The sequence below is a fragment of the Bos mutus genome, chromosome 11, assembly GCF_027580195.1.
Source record: "Bos mutus isolate GX-2022 chromosome 11, NWIPB_WYAK_1.1, whole genome shotgun sequence".
Classification (NCBI taxonomy): Eukaryota; Metazoa; Chordata; class Mammalia; order Artiodactyla; family Bovidae; genus Bos; species Bos mutus.
The window spans coordinates 15,036,618-15,060,900 of NC_091627.1; positions in this window are offsets into that span (position 1 = coordinate 15,036,618).

A 24,283-nucleotide genomic window follows, 5' to 3' on the forward strand; every position below is an offset into this window, starting at 1 on the left:
GATGTTTTTCTGGAACTCTCTTGCTTTTTCCGTGATCCAGCGGATGTTGGCAATTTGATCTCTGGTTCCTCTGCCTTTTCTAAAACCAGCTTGAACATCAGGAAGTTCACAGTTCACGTATTGCTGAAGCCTGGCTTGGAGAATTTTGAGCATTACTTTACTAGCATGTGAGATGAGTGCAATTGTGCAGTAGTGTGAGCATTCTTTGGCATTGCCTTTCTTTGGGATTGGAATGCAAACTGACCTTTTCCAGTCCTGTGGCCACTGCTGAGTTTTCCAAATTTGCTGGCAGACTGAATGCAGCACTTTCACAGCATCATCTTTCAGGATTTGAAATAGCTAAACTGGAATGCCATCACCTCCACTAGCTTTGTTCATAGTGATGCTTTCTAAGGCCCACTTGACTTCACATTCCAGGATGTCTGGCTCTAGATGAGTGATCACACCATTGTGATTATCTGGGTCGTGAAGCTCTTTTTTGTACAGTTCTTCCGTGTATTCTTGCCACCTCTTCTTAATATCTTCTGCTTCTGTTAGGTCCATACCATTTCTGTCCTTTATCGAGCTCATCTTTGCATGAAATGTTCCCTTGGTATCTCTAATTTTCTTGAAGAGATCTCTAGTATTTTGCATTCTGTTGTTTTCCTCTATTTCTTTGCATTGATCTCTGAGGAAGGCTGTCTTATCTCTTCTTGAGATTCTTTGGAACTCTGCATTCAGATGCTTATATCTTTCCTTTTCTCCTTTGCTTTTCACTTCTCTTCTTTTCACAGCTATCTGTAAGGCCTCCCCAGACAGCCATTTTGCATTTTTGTATTTCTTTTCCGTGGGGATGGTCTTGATCCCTGTCTCCTGTACAATGTCACGAACCTCATTCCATAGTTCATCAGGCACTCTGTCTATCAGATCTAGTCCCTAAATCTATTTCTCACTTCCACTGTATAATCATAAGGGGATTTGATTTAGGTCATACCTGAATGGTCTAGTGGTTTTCCCTACTTTCTTCAATTTAAGTCTGAATTTGGTAATAAGGAGTTCATGATCTGAGCCACAGTCGGCTCCTGGTCTTGTTTTTGTTACCTGTATAGAGCTTCTCTATCTTTGGCTTCAAAGAATATAATCAATCTGATTTCGGTGTTAACCATCTGGTGATGTCCATGTGTAGAGTCTTCTCTTGTGCTGTTGGAAGAGGGTGTTTGCTACAATCATTGCATTTTCTTGGCAAAACTCTATTAGTCTTTGCCCTGCTTCATTCTGTATTCCAAGGCCAAATTTGGCTGTTACTCCAGGTGTTTCTTGACTTCCTACTTTTGCATTCCAGTCCCCTATAATGAAAAGGACATCATTTTTGGGTGTTAGTTCTAAAAGGTCTTGTAGGTCTTCATAGAGCCCTTCAACTTCAGCTTCTTCAGCATTACTGGTTGGGCCCAAGGCCAGGGGCAGCAGCCAGGAGGAGCTACCCTACACCCGAGGCCAGGAGAGGTGGCCTGGAGGACCAACCCCACGCCTGAGGCCAGGGGCCACGGCCGGGAGGACCAACCCCACATCCAAGGAGCAGTGGCTGCGTGGGCGCAGGAGGGCCTAGAGGAGCTATCCCACATTGAAGGTCAGGAAGGGCGGCGGTGAGGAGATACCCTTCGTCCAAGGAGAGGAGCAGCAGCTGGGCTTTGCTGGAGCAGCCGTGAAGAGATACCCCACGCCCAAGGTAAGAGAAACCCAAGTAAGATGGTAGGTGTTGCAAGAGGGCATCAGAGGGCAGACACACTGAAACCATACTCACAGAAAACTAGTCAATCTAATCACACTAGGACCAGAGCCTTGTCTAACTCAATGAAACTAAGTCATGCCCGTGGGGCAACCCAAGACGGGCGGGTCATGGTGGAGAGATCTGACAGAATGTGGTCCACTGGAGAAGGGAATGGAAGACCACTTCAGTATTCTTGCCTTGAGAACCCCATGAACAGTATGAAAAGGCAAAATGATAGGATACTGAAAAAGGAACTCCCCAGGCCAGTAGGTGCCCAATATGCTACTGGAGATCAGTGGAGAAATAACTCCAGAAAGAATGAAGGAACGGAGCCAAAGCAAAAACAATACCCAGCTGTGGATGTGACTGGTGATAGAAGCAAGGACTGATGCTGTAAAGATCAATATTGCATAGGAACCTGGAATGTCAGATCCATGAATCAAGGCAAATTGGAAGTGGTCAAACAAGAGATGGCAAGATTGAATGTTGACATTCTAGGAATCAACAAACTGAAATGGACTGGAATGGGTGAATTTAACTCAGATGACCATTATATCTACTACTGCGGGCAGGAATCCCTCAAAAGAAATGGAGTAGCCATCATGGTCAACAAAAGAGTCCAAAGTGCAGTATTTGGATGCAATTTCAAAAATGACAGAATGATCTCTGTTCGTTTCCAAGGCAAACCATTCAATATCACAGTAATCCAAGTCTATGCCCCAACCAGTAACGCTGAAGAAGCTGAAGTTGAACAGTTCTATGAAGACCTACAAGGAGTACGTCAAGGCTGTATATTATCACCCTGCTTGTTTAACTTATATGCAGAGTACATCATGAGAAAGGCTGGACTGGAAGAAACACAAGCTGGAATCAAGATTGCTGGGAAAAATATCAATAACCTCAGATATGCAGATGACACCACCCTTATGGCAGAAAGTGAAGAGGAACTCAAAAGCCTCTTGATGAAAGTGAAAGTGGAGAGTGAAAAAGTTGGCTTAAAGCTCAACATTCAGAAAACGAAGATGATGGCATCTGGTCCCATCACTTCATGGGAAATAGATGGGGAAACAGTGGAAACAGTGTCAGACTTTATTTTTCTGGGCTCCAAAATCACTGCAGATGGTGACTGCAGCCATGAAATTAAAAGACGCTTACTCCTTGGAAGGAAAGTTATGTCCAGCCTAGATAGCATATTGAAAAGCAGAGACATTACTTGGCCAACAAAGGTCCGTCTAGTCAAGGCTATGGTTTTTCCAGTGGTCATGTATGGATGTGAAGTTGGACTGTGAAGAAGGCTGAGTGCCTAAGAATTGATGCTTTTGAATTGTAATGTTGGAGAAGACTGTTGAGAGTCCCTTGGACTGCAAGGCCATCCAACCGATCCATTCTGAAGGAGATCAGTCCTGGGATTTCTTTGGAAGGAATGATGCTAAAGCTGAAACTCCAATACTTTGGCCACCTCATGCGAAGAGTTAACTAATTGGAAAAGACTCTGATGCTGGGAAGGACTGGGGGCAAGAGGAGAAGGGGACGATAGAGGATGAGATGGCTGGATGGCATCACCGACTCGATGGACGTCAGTCTGAGTGAACTCCGGGAGTTGGTGATGGACAGGGAAGCCTGGCGTGCTGCAGTTCATGGGGTCTCAAAGAGTCAGACACGACTGAGCGACTGAACTGAACTGAATGAGAATTGATGAGGGAATTTGTAAGTTTGCTTTGGTTTTGGTTTTGAGGAGGCCATGGTCCCAGACTCTCGACAGACAGGCCCTTGGTGCTGATGATGGTTTTAGCTCACTCAAATAAGTTCACTCACCTATACCTGCCCATCTTGGAGCTCATTTGAACACCTGTAAAAGCAAAAATGATATGGCCAATGGATGGGGAAACTACTTAAGCATAGAACGTGAGTCACAAAGAAAACAGGGTGATCACTTTAAGGGGAACAGGAGCCAGTTGTGTGCATACTTTAATGCATCACTTTTAACCCATTGAGATATTTCTTGATGATCTCTGCTGTTATTTTAGAGGTAGCAGAACACGTTTAAATGACTCCGTCGCACATATTGTCTATAAGCTCAGTTGCTTCAGTCATGTCTGACTCTTTGTGACCCTATGGACTGTAGCCTTTCAGGCTCCTCTGTCCGTGGGATTCTCCAGGCAAGAATGCTGGAGTGGGTTGTCATGCCCTCCTCGAGGGGATCTTCCCAACCGGGAGATTGAACCCACATCTGCCTGTGTCTCCTGCATTGCAGGCGTATTAGTTACCACTAGTGCCACCTGGGAAGCCCATGATACATGATTGGTTAAGTTCAGTTCAGTCACTCAGTCGTTTCCAACTCTTTTTGACCCCATGGACTGCAGCATGCCAGGCTTCCCTGTCCATCACCAACTCCTGGAGCTTACTCAGACTTATGTCCATTGAGTTGGTGATGCCGTCCAACCATCTCATCCTCTGTTGTCTCCTTCTCCTCTCACCTTCAATCTTTCCCAGCATCAGGGTCTTTTCCAATGAATCAGTTCTTTGCGTCAGATGGCCAAAGTATTGGAGTTTCAGGTTCAGCATCAGTCCTTCCAGTGAATATTCAGGACTGATTTCCTCTAGAATGGACTGGTTGGATCTCCTTGCAGTCCAAGGGACCCTCAAGAGTCTTCTCTGACACCACAGTTCAAAAGCATCAATTCTTTGGTGCTCAGCTTTCTTTATAGTCCAAGTATTATTGCACATAACACTCATGCAGAGTTGTCTTTGTAAAGAATGAATGCTAGAGTAATCCATGCCGCTTCATGCACTGAAGCTGATAATTCTAAACCTCAAAATATGTTTAACTGGAATCAATGAAAAAAATTTGATCCGACATGGAATTTATCACATCACTCACAACTGTTTCTGGTTGTCCCACAAAATCTGAAAATTTAAGTGGTGGGGGGGGGGATAAACCTCTCTTCCAAGTTTTAAGTGATAAGTCTAGAAATTCCAATGGTGTATCCATTTAGTGAAATATGTAATTACACTGCAGCATTACCAGGCAAGCTGAATGACCATGTGAAGTTTGTAACTGTGGTGAAAGATCCCAGGTCTGAGGGTCATTCTAGGAAATGATCTCTTACAAAACTCTCATAATTGTCATCATCTCTCATGATGTGCCGGGGCCTGCTGTCTTCATGGTTAGTGTCAGATTCCTTTGAAAGTAATATGATTATATCAAGCCCTAAAAACTTGACTTGACAGACTTCCTTCATTACAAGAATAAACATTTCTTTCAATAAATTTACAAATCCATGCACCAGATTTATAAAAACATACTTTAGCCACTTAATAGCTTTCAGAAAAGACATCTGATTCCACTTTCACCCATCACTGAGGTTCTAATTACTTTGATATAATAGCTGTGGGATTTTATTTTTTACTGATCAGACAGATTCCTCACTAATATGTAGCAGAAAAGAAACATTAGAATTCTGTTCTATTTGACAGGACTGTCATTAAAGTCAGTTGGATCCAATTTATTTTCTCCAATGCAATTGTATGAAAATATCTTTGATGTTCCTCTAGCCATATTTACTTAGGGAACCTAAATATTTGATGCGTGATGAAACCACAGAAAAAAATAATGAATTTGACCTGAATTTATATGTTTCTGTAGAGCGCTGTATGACTATGTTTCTGTATACTCTTAGAGTGATATGGGCTTATTCTCACTGCCAAGTTAACTGGTTTATTTGATATCAGTTCAATTTTTTGTATGATACTGGACAGTGTATTTGGTTTAATATCTATATTTAGTTGAAACAGTTTAATGTAGGAGAGTGCTATATTGATAACATATTAGCACAAATATACAGGAGCTCTTTTATGTTGATTTCCATTGCACTATAATATTACCAGACCTTTAATATACCTTATGTGATATTATATGTGAAAATATATATTTTTTACACAATATATGTAGTGTACAATATATATGTTATAATGGTGTCATGCCTATCTATATGATATTACATACATTAATAATATAATATGTTAATTTATAAATATTATGTATTGCTATTATAAATATTAATATGATATTAATATAATTCATATTAAATTATAAATTTTAAAATAGGCTTAAGAACTAAGGACTGGAATCTTGAATCTTCACTGTTATAACCAATAATATTCAGCCAAATGATGCATTCTCTGAGTTTAATATTCTAATTGGGGCAAAAGTTAACTGGTTCATGGGGCTGCTTTGAAGATGAAAAATGAAATCACTTTCTGAAAGCATTTTGTTAGCAAACCAAGGTTATACAAATATCATGAATTTAGGTTATCTCATATCCTATTTATATAGCAATATATAGTTTTGATACATTTCATTCAAGAAATAGAAGGTTGTGTATTATGGGATAATATAAAACTAGATTAATATAATGCAAATTGAATAAATAATGATCTACTTCTAAAGTCCATAGGAAGGATAATGAGCAAATTTCAATTCAGTTGATTCCAGTGGTTTTCTAGGATTGATCACTGCTTATTAGATTAAATTATGTCTTGACTGTAGCAAGTTATAAAGATATGTATTATGCAAAATTCAGTTGGTAATACCAGGTACGCATAGAGTCATTTTTTCATAGAAGTTGAATGCATTTTTTAAATCTTAAGCATTATCACATTTGTCAGCTATTGTTCTCTGATATTGACATGAGCAAATGGTGAAATGATCATAAAATATATAAATATACACTGGCCTACACTTGTAGCCTGATAAAAACCAAAGCCTTTGTTTACCTATAAAATACTTTGAGAAAGTGTGACTGTCACCAAAGTCCCATTTCTCAGGATGTCTGATACGATATGTAGTTGGCACTTTGTTCTTTTCCCTCTTTCAAGAACAGTTCTCTTTAATTCAAGTATACTTCATGGGGAATTTTGCAAATGAATTCCTTTCAGACATTACCCAACCTCCTCTTTTTTTGAAGCATTTATCGGTGTCATGTATTGTCAGATTGGGAGCAAAACAGCAGTTAGTAGAGAGGACAGGGTAGATTATACTGGAAAGATAGTGTTTTTCCACAAAGGTGGTGTAATGTCTGTCTGTGTCTGTGTGTGTGTCGTGTCTATTGCAGTCAACACAGAAAGGGCGCCCATTATGACAAAGAAAAAGAAAAGGTTCTTGGCTGCAAGGGCAGTGGTGGAGGCTGTCCAGTGGCCAGCTCAGGTTTATTTGCTTTCCTGGTGTATCATTTTTCCTCTTGTTAACCATGGCCACTTTGCTCATTGTTGCAAAAATTTTGATTGCCTATTCAACGCTTTACTGCCATCCCCTTATTTTTTGGTAGAGGAGCCTCGCCAGGCTTTGAACAATATCCACCTTCAGTGTGGTCATGCAATCAGGGAAAAGAATCACTTCCACACCCCTCATCACTGCCTGTAATAGAGTGCCAGATTCGATCGCTTTAAGCTGAATGTGGTGGTTGCTCCCTGTAGTGAGTGGTTGACGTGAAAGCTTATGACGATTCTGGTACATGAGGAGACAATTCCCAGGGTCACTTTGGAGAGCAGCTTTCTTCACTCTTAAAAGGAGTCCTGGGAAGGGAGTTTTCCTTTGGTGATCATATACACGGCCGTGTGATGGGGAGGTGCTTGGAGCTGTGGCAGCCCTCAGAGAACAAAGCTGTGGACACAAGCCAGAGTGCTGGAGAGGGGTCCGAGGAAAAAGGGAAAATCGTCGACCCCTGATGATCTAATCAGATCTGGAAACCGCTGGTCTTTAGATTTCTTGTTATGAGAGAGAGTAAGAGTCAGTATTTTTAACCAATTGACTTGGATTTTTGTTGCCTGCAGCTGAATTTATACTAATTATACCAGAAAATTTCATAAACACAGTCAGGAAATTTAATTTTGATCTTAGGTAAATAGTTAACCAATGCTGACAAGGTTTTAAAAGAACAGAGTCAGAAATACTTAAAGGATAATTTTTTTGTAAACTGAGAGTTAGTTGCTGTTGTTTAGTTGCTAAGTTGTGTCCAACTCTTTGTGACCCCATGGACTGCAGTCTGTCAGGCTCCTCTGTCCATGTTATTTCCCTTATTTAAAGATTCATTTATTAATTTGTTGGCTTTTTTGGCAATAAGTAGTGGTCACATACGGATGTGAGAGTTGGACTATAAAGAAGGCTGAGTGCCAAAGAATTGATGCTTTTGAACTGTGGTGTTGGAGAAGACTCTTGAGAGTCCCTTGGACTGCAAGAAGATCAAACCAGTCCATCCTAAAGGAGATCAGTCCTGGGTATTGGCTGGAAGGACTGATGTTGAAGCCGAAACTCCAATACTTTGGCTACCTGATGCGAAGAGCTGACTCATTTGAAAAGACCCTGATGATTGAGGGCAGGAGGAGAAGGGGACGACAGAAGATGAGATGGTTGGATGGCATCACTGACTCAATGGACATAGGTTTGGATGGACTCTGGGAGTTGGTGATGGTCAGGGAGGCCTGGTGTGCTGTGGTTCATGGGGTTGCAAAGAGTTGAACACGACTGAGCGACTGAACTGAACTGAACTGAAGTGCTTATTATATTCCAGGATTAGTAAAATTTACACTGGGCTGCGATGCTCCAAGGACTCTTCATCATGGACTCAGTTTGAACTGGGAATCAACATCGGAGTCTAGGTGCCTTATCAAGGGGCCTCCAAAGTGATACTAGTGGTAAAGAACCTGCCTGCAATGCAGGAGACACAGGAGATGTGGGTTCGATCTCTGGGTCAGGAAGATACCCTGGAATAGGAAACAGCAGCCCAGTATTCTTGCCATAGAAAATTCCATGGACAGAGGAGCCTGGTGGGCTACAGTGCTTGGGGTCAGAGAATCAAACACTACTGAGTGACTGAACACACCTCACTAAGAGCTCAGTTTCAGAGCCCGCCAGGCATTTTCCAAGTGGTTAGAAGTCATTTATAGACCAGGAGCTGTAATCACCTTCCACCTCTGTGCTGGGATGCCTCTGGGTCTGCCTACTAGCTAGCTTTAGCTGTGCTTGTCTCGAGATGCTGCTGTTCCAGGACTAAACATGAGGACTTTCTCTGTGTTCAGAGCTGAGTCATTTTAATTGAGCAGAATAAAGAGCACCAACGTCAGTGAGCATGTTGCTAAGCTGTCCAACTTACAGCGGGAGGCCTTTTGGGTAAAGCCCAGTTTCTCATCCTGCTCTGCTGTGCCACCAGGCATGGTGACCTCACTGTCCAGGACAGAATGCTCTGCAGTGTTCGCTCCACACTGTCTGAGCTTTCAGTGGTCAGCTAGGGCTCAGTGGTCCTTCTCAGTAGTGTTCACCATTGGGTGACTCCTCAGTCCTCATCCAGGAGCTTCCCAATGCTTCCTTTTGAACCATTAAAAATGCTCTTGAAGAACATTTCTCATCTGTGATGCACTATTTTATTTTTTTTGGTTACCCATGACAGCTTATGGCTTTTTTTTTTTTTTTTAACATAGCAATCTCTGGGAGATAGTGAAGGACAGGGAAGCCTGGCATGCTGCAGCCCATGGGGTCTCATAGAGTTTGACACGACATAGTGACTGAACAACAACAAAACACAGCAATCTGTAGAGAAGAACTGAAGCCCGTACACATTTAGAAATGCTGCCCAACAAGCGGATCATTCCACCACTCCTGGTAACGCATTAGCTTATGTCTGTCTTCTTACTCTGCTTTTACAATGATCACTGCCTGCCATGTTTTCTAAATATCAATGACACAGTGTCTTCACTTATCCCATATCTTTAATTAAGGTGATGCTTTTAAGAAGGTGATAGACTGTTTTGTAAAGTAGAATTATACTCTAAAATCTTTTGTGATTTTCCTGTAACGTCTTGTGGGATGTGGTCTCTGATCTCTGCACCTCCCTCACCCCTACACAGCCCCTGCAGCCCCCTGGCTAGGTCGACAGTAGCCCTGTGCACCCCCCAATGCATCCCAGTTCCCCCACCCCGTCCCAGTTCCCCCACTCTGTCCCACTGCCTCCTGCAGCAGCTCCATCGCCTACTGCCCTGGGTGCCGTGTCCCCACTTATATTTCTAAATATAAATGTCAGTTCAATTAATTGCCAGGTCTGACAGTAGGCATTGCCAATGTGCCCTTTCCTTAAATATGTTTATAATAATATTAAGACTATTGTTTTGAAGAGACTCCTCAAGAAGTACAGCCTAATTAAAGTGATCTTGAATATCTGTTTTCAGTCTGCTTCTGTCCACTGTTTATGGTCTCATAATTAGCTGAACACCCTCTTCACATAATGAAAGTAGAAATCTTTCAGGCATGTGCCTACTGGCTCTCAGTAAGGATGCTTAGAATATTTCTGAAAAGAGGATTCACAGTACAAAGGAAGAATGTTAAATACCTTTTGAAGAAACCTTCCACATTTCTAAAGAATGACCTAAATCTGGATTGAAACTAATCAACAAATTGATCAGATGTCTATTATGTAAAATGTCCTGTACTGTACAAAAAATATAAATGTGATGCCAAATGAGTCTATGTGTTAAGAGGGAGCTAGTTAGTTACTCTCATGCTGAAAACTGTTAATTGGAAATACAAATCCTGCATAAAACACTCTAAGATAGAAGTCATAATTAAGAGAAACACAGAAGAGGGCTTGTCTGTGAAGTCTGCGAGGTTGGTTAAATGGAATGAGATTTCAGATGGAAGGACCGGTGAACCTGGTTCAACCTCTTCCACCCCTGACTAGCTTAGCATTTCTGGTCATTAGTTTCTTTCTTTGAAAATGAGGGAAAGTCTAGCAGCTTTGCAGTTGACATGAGAATTAGACAGACAGCATTATATATACACACACACACAGTTTATTTGTGGTGCTCCCCAGACTCCAGTCCTCATCTCTGAAGATTATGACCCGTATTTTCACATGATTTTTTATTTATCTAGTGGACATTTCTCAAACACCTGGAGCACTTGAATAGCTGCTGTGGTGAAGAGGGGCAGGTGCTGGGGCATCTGAAGGCAGAGGGCGTGGGGTGGGTGTTGCTGTTAAGGTGTCTCTGGGGCCACCCATATTCCAGAGTTTGGAGGTCAGTGGATGCTGGTTTCCAAAGTCAACACCTAACATGGACCAACACAGCCTCTCCACGCGAGGGGCTCCCAGCTGCCCACCACAGGAGCCTCCAGAGCTCCATGGCTTCCCGTGAAGCTGGCCTCCCGTAGCTGGAAGGACATTGGGATGTCCCCTCCAGCCTTCATTTTCTTTCTGTCTCTTCCTTTCTTTTCTCTCCTTCCTTCCTTCCCTCCTCCTCACTCCTTTCTTTCTCACTGAAGTACAATTGATTTTCAACGTTGTGCTAATTTCGCTTATACAGCAAAGTGACTCCCTTGTACATATATACGTTCTTTTTCATAGCCTTTCCCCTTATGATTTATCATAGGATATTGAGTATAGTTCCCTATGCTAGGCAGTAGGACCTTGTTGTTTATCCATCCTATGTATAACCTTCCACATAGCAAAACACACATACCAGGAACAGTGGAGCCACAGAGCACTCAGGAGCCCCTGTAACCAGGCAATCTATGAAGCTGATCCATCTGCCTTTCTAAGCATATTTTGCTTTGCATTTGGTGCATTCTATGATTTGGGCAAAGACTAGGTATTCTATTGCAATTAAAAATAAGCATCTACTACAAGATAGAAATCCAAGGATGGCAAAAAATTCAACTCCATGGAAAAGAGTTTGCCAAGAAATTCTCTGCCCCCATCTCCCACTGTGTCACTGCTTGATATCTGACATGAAAATAGGGGATTATGAAGGTCTGGAAATCCTGAGAGTACTGGGCCTTGAAATATACTTAGGCTCCGGGCAACTTTTCCTTCTTGTAGGGAAGAGGTCATGGATTAATCTCATATGTCACCTTCTCTGTTTCAACTATTGTTATGTCTTTATTATTTATTTATTTTTCACAACAACATTGTCCTGTAGCTTTTTAAGATATTTATTTATTTGGCTTATCCAGATGTTAGTTGCAGTGTCCTTTGGTTTTTATTATTTCCATTTTACAGGTGAGGAAAACAAGGTTTTTGAAAGTTTAAATACTTTGAAAGGACCACATAACTTGTAACATTTACAAATGCCACCATGTTTTCATAGACCCCTATCTAAGCTAACATTCCATTCCCCACCCCAACATTAATTTCTTAATTTACAGCAATGACTTAACGTCATAAAGTGGTTGGATGGATTTTCCATTTAACTGAAAACGAAATTCTAACCTGGAAAGAACAGTGTTTAAGGTCTGTGGGCAATAGATAGCTCAATTTCCACTCATATCTAATTCTAGATTTTGACTTCCTTTTATTATTCTTGTTCTGCAGAAGACAGTTACTCCATCTCTTGGAGTTAGCTGCCCACAGGGACTTCGGTTTGGACCAATTTTAACCTCACACAGTCTCTGAAAGGAAGCACCCTATAAGAAATAAACCTCTGCTTAGAATCTGACTTTGGGAACCACTTTGTGAGTGTACTTCATCCCATATTCCATAATTGGCCAGTCTATCTACTCAAAAAGTGTATGCTTCTAGCTACATTATTACAGGAAATATTATGTGCTTCAATTTTTACTAAATAATTTGATAGCCAATGACTTATTCTGCTAGCCACTTCCAAATTACAATCTGGATATGTAAAACTCTTTTATGGTAAATATATAATTAATATGAATAATAGCAGTGAAGCAACAAAAGACGTAACACACACTTGACATTTAAATGATAATAATAATAACAGAAATAGAAATGGACTACAGCTATAATTAAAAGAACTATGATGAAAAAAAGGCAGGAAACAGTCTAGAATATCCACTTTAATATTTACATCCTGGGATGAGAAGTTCATTTTCATTATATCATTTCTTGCATGTATTTTGACATAATTTCTATTTTACTAAGTGAAATTCAATAGAACATGGGATGTGTATAAATGGCTAGGTCCCAAATGAATCGCAAGTGAAATATATTTGATTATATTAATTACAATAGAATTTCATTATCAAAATAACATTACAAGCTGAGGCTATGAAACAAAATTTTGAAATGGTGACAGTCCAGTTGAACGAGTAGTAAAGGAAAATACATTTGGTTTTTCTAGTCCTCTACATATGAATTCTATTTATTAATAGACTGCCCAACCCCTTTCCCAATCATTTAATGAGACTATTTACACACATAAATATTTAGGTGATGAAAATACTTCAACATTTAAACTTTTTTCTTTTACAGTTTTTATGAAAATAATTCCAAAGTTTGTTCCCTATATTTCTTTGCTTTTAAACATTATCGTGATGAGTCAAAATTATCTTTAAATCGGGTCAATTTATAGGACTGCCACCATGGGTTACTGAAAAGGGTTAGACTGTTTACCTTTGGCCAAATGTCCTCAGACTCTTTGGCTTTTGTATATTTTTTCCTGTATTGTGCCTTTGATGTCTACTGTTCCTTTCTGTTGTCTGTCAGCTTGTCCATTTTTAGTTTGCTTCATCCTTATCTAGCCAATCAAATAAAGCAAGTTGACTTATAGCAGTTGAGTGTCTCAGCTGACCCTTCCCTTCCTGTTCAGTGTGAATATTCCAGTACATGGCTTTGTTGGAAGTCTGACCTGCTATCATGTGTGATGATTGCATTCACTCAGTTCTACTCGGTACCACGATAGAATTAACACTAGCCAAACCCTTTCACCATATTTAAAAACTTGGAGTTACCTTTGACTCATCCTTCCTCTTCATAACCCTGTCATTAAAAAAATGAAATAACTCATCCATTTCTTCTGCTGCCACAATAATTATTCAAGATTCTCCTGATTCTGTTTTCAAATGGACACGTTCAGCTCAGTTCAGTTCAGTCGCTCAGTTGTGTCTGACTCTGTGACCCCATGGACTGCAGCATGCCAGGCTTCTCTGTCCATCACCAACTCCCGGAGTTTACTCAAACTCATGTCCATTGAGTCGGTGATGCCATCCAACCATCTCATCCTCTGTTGTCCCCTTCTCCTCCTGCCTTCAATCATTCCCAGCATCAGGGTCTTTTCAAATGAGTCAGTTCTTCACATCAGGGGGCCAAAGTATTGCAGTTTCAATTTCAGCATCAGTCCAATATTCCAATGAATATTCAAGACTGATTTCCTTTAGGATGGACTGGTTGGATCTCCTTGCTGTCCCAGGGGCTCTCAAGAGTCTTCTCCAACATCACAATTCAAAAGTGTCAATTCTTTTGTGCTCAGCTTTCTTTATAGTCCAACTCTCACACTCATACATGGCCACTGGAAAAACCATAGTTTTGACTAGATAGACCTTTGTTGGCAAAATAATGTCTCTGCTTTTTAATATGCTGTCTAGGTTGGTCATAACTTTTCTTCCAAGGAGCAAGTGTCTTTTAATTTCATGGCTGCAGTCACCATCTGCAGTGATTTTGGAGCCCGCCAAAATAAAGTCTGTAACTGTTTCCATTGTTTCCCCATCTATTTGCCATGAAGTGCTGGGACCAGATGCCATGATCTTCATTTTCTGAATGTTGAGTTTTAAGCCTACTTTTGCACTCTCCTCTTTCACTTTCATCAAGAGGCTCTTTAGTTCTTCTTTGCTTTCTGCCATAAGGGTTGTGTCATCTGCATATCTGAGGTTATTGATTACTTCCAGCAATCTTGATTCCAGCTTGTGCTTCATCCAGCCTGGAATTTCTCATGATGTACTCTGCATATAAGTTAAATAAGCAGGGTGACAATATACAGCCTTGATGTACTCCTTTCCCGATTTGGAACCAGTCTGTTGTTCCATGTTCAATTCTAACTGTTGCTTCTTGACCTGCATACAGATTTCTCAGAAGGCAGGTCAGGTGGTCTGGTATTCCCATCTCTTTCATAATTTTCCACAGTTCGTTGTGATCCACATAGCCAAAGCCTTTGGCATAGTTAATAAAGTAGAACTAGATGTTTTCCTGGAACTCTCTTGCTTTTTTGATGATCAACGGATGTTGGCAATTTCATCTCTGGTTCCTCTGGCTTTTCTAAATCCAGCTTGAACATCTGGAAATTCATGGCTCATGTAATGTTGAAGCGTGGCTTGGAGAATTTTGAGCATTACTTTGCTAGTGTGTGAGATGAGTGAAATTGTGCAGTAGTTTGAGCATTCTTTGGCATTGCCTTTCTTTGGGATTGGAATGAAAACTGACCTTTCCTAGTCCTGTGGCCACTGCTGAGTTTTCCAAATTTGCTGGCATATTGAGTGCAGCACTTTCACAGCATCATCTTTTAGGATTTGAAATAGCTCAACTGGAATTCCATCACCTCCACTAGCTTTGTTCGTAGTGATGCTTTCTAAGGCCCTCTTGACTTCACATTCCAGGATGTCTGGCTCTAGGTGAGTGATCACACCATCTTGGTTATCTGGATCTTGAAGATCTTTTTTGTATAGTTCTTTTGAGTATTCTTGCCACCTCTTCTTAATTTCTGCTTCTGTTAAGTCCATACCATTTCTGTCCTTTATCGAGCCCATCTTTGCATGAAATGTTCCCTTGGTATCTCAAGTTTTCTTGAAGAGATCTCTAGTCTTTCGCATTCTGTTGTTTTCCTCTATTTCTTTGCATTGATCTCTGAGGAAGGCTTTCTTATCTCTCCTTGCTATTCTTTGGAACTCTGCATTCAAATGGGTATATCTTTCCTTTTCTCCTTTGCCTTTTGCTTCTCTTCTATTCACAGCTATTTGTAAGGCCTCTTCAGACAGCCATTTTGCCTTTTTGCATTTCTTTTTCTTGGGGATGGTCTTGATCACTGCCTCCTGTACAGTGTCACGAAACTCCATCCACAGTTCTTCAGGCAGTCTGTCTATCAGATCTAATTCACAATTTGACCCCAAACAATTGTTCAAGATATGCCACCTCCTCCTTTTCCTTACATTCTAAGCCAATTCTCTGCACATGCCATGTGCAATCACAAATGCATTAGCTGAGGGCATTCCTTGAAATGTATTCTGAAAATAACTCAGTAAAAATATGTCTAAGCCTAGACTTGTAATTGTCATATCTGGTTTTGCTTCAGAATCCAAATCTTTTCCTTCTGCATTTGTTTCTTTGTGAATGATCTATCCACCCATCAGCCTCTAGGCTTGCGAATTCTACTGTCCTTGTCTAAAAGGTGTACTGATGCTTTTCTAAGTTCAGGAGATCATGTCACTTTTAGTGCTCAAATGTCCAAATGCCAAATGCCAATTCCTTTTATTTTATTACCTAAGTAAAGTTTTTGTGGTCAAAGTATGAAGAGTATGTTAACAAGCTCAAGCTCGCTGTGCTCACCACAGGACAGTCCAGTTAACTCAGAGAAAAGGTGTTGACAAGGAACAGAACTTTGGAAAACTGGCTGGGTGGCAGACTACCATCTTGAAATAACCATCTTGTTGGGGTCTGGATGCCAGGTTCTTTTATAGGACAGAGATGTGGGGAGGTAAGGGAATAAAGTAGCCATTAATCTTGCACATATCTCCTAGAATGGCAAGACTTGGGGAGGGAATGTGTTCCTATAGCCACAGGTGGACAGTGTCCTGAACAAAGACACTTTTGTTTAATATTCAGGCAGAAGGGCAGGGTTCCCCATGGCAGGCCATTATGTGTAAACGGTCTTCTCAGTGAACAATAGCAATGGGAAGCAAAGGTTAACGTAAAAGAAACAGATCCAACATGGACTCAATTCTTTCACGTAACAGTATCATAAGCCCTTCAAAACTTTACCCTGTCTCTAATTCCTGTCTGGCCACTGCCCACCCCCACCCCCACTGCCACTAAAGCAAGTGCCATTCCAGCTGATGAATTTTGTCTCTTATGTTCCCCAGAAAATCCCAGGACTTTCCATAACTCCATGTCTTTCAACATACAACTCCCTATGCTCTCATTCCTTCCTTCTCCAAATGGAAAGCTTCAAAACCCAGCTCAAACGTCACCTACCTGTGAAATCCCTCCTGATTCCCAATGGAAGAATCCACCACTTTCTCCTTAGTGTGCTAGTGACAGACTGCTCACTAACACTAAAGTACTAATCACACAATAGTATTGAATGTGAATTCTGTTAGAACAGAGGACATTATTCACATCTGCATCTGCAGCAAGTGTAGAGTCCTGAGACACAAGAGGTTTTTGCTCAAGTTTGTTATGGTGTCAAAGACTCATTGCATGACCCATCATTTGTTTAAGAGAAAGAAAATCTCCCTTCCCAGCACTGTCCCCAGCAGAGTTGCATGTCTAGGTGGGTTAGAGTGGCCCTGTGAGGAGCGGCCAGTCCAGTGGTCCTGGGAGACCCTGCCTCCCGGCCAGGATTAGCATCTGAAAGACTCAGGCAGGTCCTACTGCTCTGCTACCGTGCGTGCTTGGTGAAGACAGGCAGTGTTTCTCCAGTTCCAATTGTGGATGAAATTGTGTGCTAAATGATCTACTGAACAATCAAAACCCATCAACATTAGTTCATTAAAGGACCAGGTGGTCCTCCTTGGTCTTCTGAGTCTACATTTGCAAATCAGACATTCCTTTTCTCAGCTTCAGACCCTTCTGGTCCCCAGGAAAAACATCTTCATTCTCTCCTTGCCATTGCCTTATACATATTTGCTGATGGAAATCTGAGTGTGATTATGGCAGTAGCAACTCTGAGAGTGTCAGAAAGTGGGTGAATTTCTCTGTGCTAATTCCAAACCTGGATCAGAACATCCTCTAGAATAAACACAGATGGAAGACCAATGGCATTTGCATGTTCAGCAGGCAAGCATAAGTTTCTGTCCACAAGAACCTGATAGGGAAGGAGATTGCTTTTCAATCATCTGAGTAACACGTGTTCCAGGCAGAGGTTGCAGATGCAGGGCTGTCAGTGCTGAGATCACTTGTTTATGGAGTGTGGCTAGGAGACCTGGGTCCATCAGAGCTCGGGGTCTGCAGGGCGGAGTGCATGAGCCAGAAGCCCCTTCAGAACTCTCATCCCTCAGACACTTCCTTAGGATGATTGCAGCTTCTGGTGTTAGGAACTCCTTCCACCCGAAGCTTGACAAAGCTTGTGTTTTATATTCTTTCTTGTCTTCTGAGGTCCTTTTCTGCAAGACAACCAGTGCTCAACTCACTGTCTTCCCAGACTGTTCTCTTGCCAGTGACACTCTCTCCGACCCCTTGTGTCACATCCCATCATTAATTACAATGAAGCCTTCCATCCACTTATATAACCAGCTCCATAGTTCTGTAATAATAGTAATGATGGTAACAACAGCACTAGTAATAATACTAGCCAGCATCGATATAGTGCCCTACAGTTTTATTCAGTGTTTCGTCACAGAGCAGGAGCCTAGGGTCCTTCCTGGGACAAGTCCTCCCTGACATCCTTTGCTTTAGCTCCTCTGTGAAGTACCTATTGAATAGATGACAGTATTTGATGCTCATTTCCTGAGCTGTTTTGCAGATGTAAAAGATGTCCCCTTCTCCACCAAATAGAAGATTTAACTTCCATTTAATCTTCCAAAAAGATTTAACTTCTTGACCATGAGCACACAGCCCCAAGCCTCCTGGAGCCTAAGGACTGATACTGTTAACCCCTGTGAGGCCACCCTGTTACTTCACCATCAGCCAGTCAGAGAACTGTGCACAAGCTGATCAGTTTAGCTCAGTCGCTCAGTCATGTCCGACTCTGCAACCCCATGGCGTGCTGCACAAGCTGATCAGTTTAGCTCAGTCACTCAGTCATGTCCGAATCTCTGCAACACTAAACTGATCACAGACCCTCAACCCATCTCCCTCCCCTCGCTTTTAAAAATGCTTTGCTGAAACCCTTCAGGGAGCTTGGCATTTTTTAGGGCATGAGCCACCTATTTCTTGGCAGGGTCCTGCAATAAACCTTTCTCTGCTGCAAACTCTGATGTTTCAGGCCTCACTGTGCAGCAGGCACATGAACTTGTGTTAACAGTTTCATAAACAAAATCTCATCTGACTTGTGTCTCATCTCAAAGTAACTTGTGAAGTTCCTGTCTTTTTCTTTCCCACCTTAAAAGTAAAGGGATGAGGACTTTTAAGAACTTAATTTCTACTCCTATCCTATGGCAGAAGTAGGTCCAGAAACCAGTTCTTCTAACTGTCCATCTCATGGGCTTTGTGCAGTTCACAAATGAAGAGACACTAAAGTCACTGCTGAGCAAACACACTTCACGCAGAAGAATGCTTATTTAAAGAAGAAAACACCTACAAAAAGGTCCATCTCAAAATGCTTTAAGTGTGGACTGGAATAAAATTCCAGGTCTGCAGTTAACATTTTTCACTTCCCAACAACCCCCTGGGTTTCCTGATATCTACACATTCTGTGGATTGCCTGGAGATTGAAATGATAAGGCATAATGACCCCGAAGTAACTTGGTTAAAAGAGAAGTCAGGAGTCTTCCTGATACATTTAGGTTGGAAAAATACTCTTCGGAGGTATTATCTACTCAAGTGACTCTCAGGAGTTCAGTCTTCTGAATTCAAGGTGCAAGAAAAGAAACTCTGCCTTTAATTATGCTGATGTCCGAGTTGAGATGGATTAAGGCAGCTGGAACTGTAGTTTTATCCAAGACCACCCTGAACAGAATGCCCAACTTCCGTGTCCTCAGGCTGCAGGGATCCTGTCTTCTCCGAGGGATGCCGCTGTCTTCCCAGGGTACCAGGTGCCTTGGTTTGGCTTCAGATTTTGACACCTTCCTAGCTGGAATCAAGATTGTGGGGAAAAATATTAATAACCTCAGATATGCAGATGACACTACCCTTCTGGCAGAAAGTGAAGAGGAACTCAAAAGCCTCTTGATGAAAGTGAAAGTGGAGAGTGAAAAAGTTGGCTTAAAGCTCAACATTCAGAAAACGAAGATCATGGCATCCGGTCCCATCACTTCATGGGAAATAGATGGGGAAACAGTGTCAGACTTTATTTTTCTGGGCTCCAAAATCACTGCAGATGGTGACTGCAGCCATGAAATTAAAAGACGCTTGCTCCTTGGAAGGAAAGTTATGATCAACCTAGATAGCATATTCAAAAGCAGAGACATTACTTTGCCAACAAAGGTCCGTCTAGTCAAGGCTATGGTTTTTCCTGTGGTCATGTATGGATGTGAGAGTTGGACTGTAAAGAAGGCTGAGCGCTGAAAAATTGATGCTTTTGAACTGTGGTGTTGGAGAAGACTCTTGAGAGTCCCTTGGACTGCAAGGAAATCCAACCAGTCCATTCTGAAGGAGATGAGCCCTGGGATTTCTTTGGAAGGAATGATGCTAAAGCTGAAACTCCAGTACTTTGGCCACCTCATGCGAAGGGTTGACTCATTGGAAAAGACTCTGATGCTGGGAGGGATTGGGGGCAAGAGGAAAAGGGGACAACAGAGGATGAGAAGGCTGGATGGCATCACTGACTCGATGGACTTGAGTCTGAGTGAACTCCGGGAGTTGGTGATGGACAGGGAGGCCTGGTGTGATGTGATTCGTGGGGTCGCAAAGAGTCGGACATGACTGAGCAACTGAAGTGAACTGAACTGAACTGAACTCTGTGACCCTGAGCAAAGGACGTGGCCACAGCAAGAATCACTTTTCTAATCTGTAAGGTGCAGATATTCCTACAGGCCACATGGCACTCATGAGAGGAGGCAGCAGCACATCACTGCTTGTCAGGCCCTCCTCTCCTGCTGGCCTCTTCCTGGGCATCACAAGGGAGGAACAAGCTCATAGCCTGTCAGGTGACACTTAGGGTCAGTCAGGAGGCTTGCTCAGATCAGATCAGATCAGATCAGTCGCTCAGTCATGTCCGACTCTTTGCGACCCCACGAATCACATCACACCAGGCCTCCCTGTCCATCACCAACTCCCGGAGTTCACTCAGACTCACCGTCCATCAAGTCAGTGATGCCATCCAGCCATCTCATCCTCTGTTGTCCCCTTCTCCTCTTGCCCCCAATCCCTCCCAGCATCAGTTTTTTCCAATGAGTCAATTCTTCGCATGAGGTGGCCAAAGTACTGAAGTTTCAGCTTTAGCATCATTCCTTCCAAAGAAATCCCAGGGCTCATCTCCTTCAGAATGGACTGGTTGGATTTCCTTGCAGTCCAAGGGACTCTCAAGAGTCTTCTCCAACACCACAGTTCAAAAGCATCAATTCTTCGGCACTCAGCCTTCTTTACAGTCCAACTCTCACATCCATACATGACCACAGGAAAAACCATAGCCTTGACTAGACGAATCTTTGTTGGCAAAGTAACGTCTATGCTTTTGAATATGCTATCTAGGTTGGTCATAACTTTCCTTCCAAGGAGTAAGCGTCTTTTAATTTCATGGCTGCAGTCACCATCTGCAGTGATTTTGGAGCCCAGAAAAATAAAGTCTGACACTGTTTCCACTGTTTCCCCATCTATTTCCCATGAAGTGATGGGACCGGATGCCATGATCTTCGTTTTCTGAATGTTGAGCTTTAAGCCAACTTTTTCACTCTCCTCTTTCACTTTCATCAAGAGGCTTTTGAGTTCCTCTTCACTTTCTGCCATAAGGGTGGTGTCATCTGCATATCTGAGGTTATTGATATTTCTCCTGGCAATCTTGATTCCAGCTTGTGTTTCTTCCAGTCCAGCATTTCTCATGATGTACTCTGCATAGAAGTTAAATAAGCAGGGTGACAATATACAGCCTTGACATACTCCTTTTCCTATTTGGAACCAGTCTGTTGTTCCATGTCAAGTTCTAACTGTTGCTTCCTGACCTGCATATAAATTTCTCAAGAGGCAAATCAGGTGGTCTGGTAGTCCCATCTCTTTCAGAATTTTCCACATGGTAAACAGCATACTGGACACTGTAAGCCCTAATAAGGTGATTTGATGTCCTCACCCACAGGGTCATTCACGTCCTGCCCAACTTCCAGGAACCTCCACCACCACAACCCTGATTATGGGTTTGGGATGATGGAATAAGTAGAAAAAGAACAGCTCATGCCCGGCATTGGGCAGGAGCAGGTGCCCAGAGATATAGACAGGGCAGCAGCTGGCCGAGGTGGGACGGTAGCACCAACTCCCTGATGAACAGCTTGGGGCTTCATGCCCCCTTGGCAGGAAGTTCTGTCCTCCAAAACCCTGCTGGGCTGTAAAATACTTTATCTTCATTAATGCCAGTGAGGTATGCTGTGGATAGAAATGGGAATTTCTTACAAAAGCAATATAATAATTGGAGATTAAAGGAAGAAAATGACTACTGAGAAAGTCACGCCACCCCAGATGATGACCCAAACTTTCCTGACCTGCCATGTCTCTAAGTTAGAGGTGGTGGAGGATAGTGGCTAAAGTAACTGGCTTCATGGTTCTACTGTGCAATGTCTAGACCCCAGGCCCACCTGAGCAGATGTGTGTTGGTGGGCCACTTGCCTTTGCGAATCAGGTGGGACCATAAGTTCCTCATCTGTAATAACACTTAAATGTCAGTGCGAGGGTTTATGGATTCATTGCCCTGAAAATGAGACGAGAAGGCTTGGTCTGCCCTGTAGGGATGGGTCAATATGTGTCTGGAATCAGTGTTATTTGTATTAGTTATTATATTAAAAAATGCAAGTCATGTCAACATCTATATTCATCCCAAATACTATTCATCACTGAAAAACTATAGGTTTTCTTGCTGTAAATGGCACCAATTTATAGTGACTGATTTTGCTGAAGTTTTTTCTATTTTATTAGTTTATTTGTACTGTGTATTCTTTCATATACATTGTAATTCAAGATTAAAATAGATGTAAAAAATCGTTTTGAAATGGGTAAATCTGCTTAACAGAGAAATCCCACTTGCCATTCAACCAATTAACTCAGGATTTAGTGCTCTCTGGATCCATGAGGCATTTACAGCTGCTGTTTCTCTGGTGTTTTGGTCCACTTTTTGGTGGAGGTGATTTATGGTGAACAGCAGTTAATAGAATCTCCATCCTGTTGCAGGAGTAGGGAGTAAAATATCCTGAAATCCCAAACTAAAGAATTCTACCCTAACAGTTCGCAGGGAAAATATTTTAACATCTGGGGTGACACAGCTCACTTCTACAGGTTGCAGTAAAAAAGTCAGCACACGACTTCTAAAAATCGAATTTCTCTGTATGATTCATGTCTTACATGAAACAGACAAAAATATGACTCAGTGTAACCTGCATAATACCTGGCTGTAGCTCTCCATCTGAAGTCGTGGGTTTTCAAATCCCGCAGCCAACGGCTACTTCCCAGGGAGGGAATACATCTGATTCCACTTTCACCCATCACCGGAGTTCTAATTACTTTGATTTAATGACTGTGGGATTTTATTTTTTACTGTTTGGACAGATTCCTCACTAATACTTAACAGGCAAGAAACATTAAAATCCTGTTTGGTTTGACAGGAGCAGAGTTTAATGTCAGCTGGACTGAATTTATTTCCCCGAGTTCTATTTTCTCAAAAGCGTCTTTGATGTTTTCTCTAACCAGATTTGTTTAGGAAACAAATGATGGGATATGCCGAGGATCCAGATACATTTCTGATTCAATCAGAGCATCAGGATTCCGTCCCCCGCCCAGTTTAGGGTAAACATTTTACATTCGATTTCCATCATAAAGGGGCCACGCAATTCACAATGAACTCTACATCAGTCATGTCTGTGTCTATTTGGGTAAAGTTATAGCAGGAAAAAGCACGTGATCAAGCATCAGGATGTATATTTTTACCCAGTGCTCTCTTCCAGGAACATTTTTCTGATTTTTCTTGAATCCTTGTCTTTTCTCTCTCAGCTCCTATTCACATATTGGCATTATTTGTGCGTGTTACAGACTGAGACTTGTAGAGACCAATGAGTTCACCACAGCACAGAGATCTGGTCCAAGGTAGGGTGCTGCGACTGTGTCTTGAACTGCCTGGTATTTATCCATGTACTTGATATGTGCACAAGTGAAGTCACTCAGTTGTGTCTGACTCTTTGTGACCCCATGGACTGTAGCCTACCAGGCTCCTCAGTCCACGGAATTTTCCAGGCAAGAGTACTGGAGTGGGTTGCCATTTCCTTCTCCATAGCAGGGTAAAAAATAACCTTGCATTCTAAAATATTGTAAAGTAAATATAATTTTATTATCTATAAACATGTGTAGTAACACAGATGTAGAAATGATAAATGAAAGATGAATGTTTTTTCTTAATGACTGTGAGTGATTTGTAGCTGGTATATTTATTAACTTGATTTCCAAGGACAGGTACCAATGAATAAATAAGATCCAGTTTGTACTAGACTGCACAATTTCACCGACAAGTAATAGACAACCAGTAGTAGCTTTTCAAAAGAGAGCATGTATTTACTCATGGCACTGAGAAAAAGGCTAAGTGTGACAGAGAACATGCTTGCCTGTCCCAAAGTTACCACTCCTCGTCTTTCTTGATCATTAAAAAATTCCAAATACAGTTGGAATATATTGGTATATATATATTCAGAATTCCCATAGAAACATATACAACTATACAGGGATAAATAGTTGAGGAGCCTTTGATGTTGTG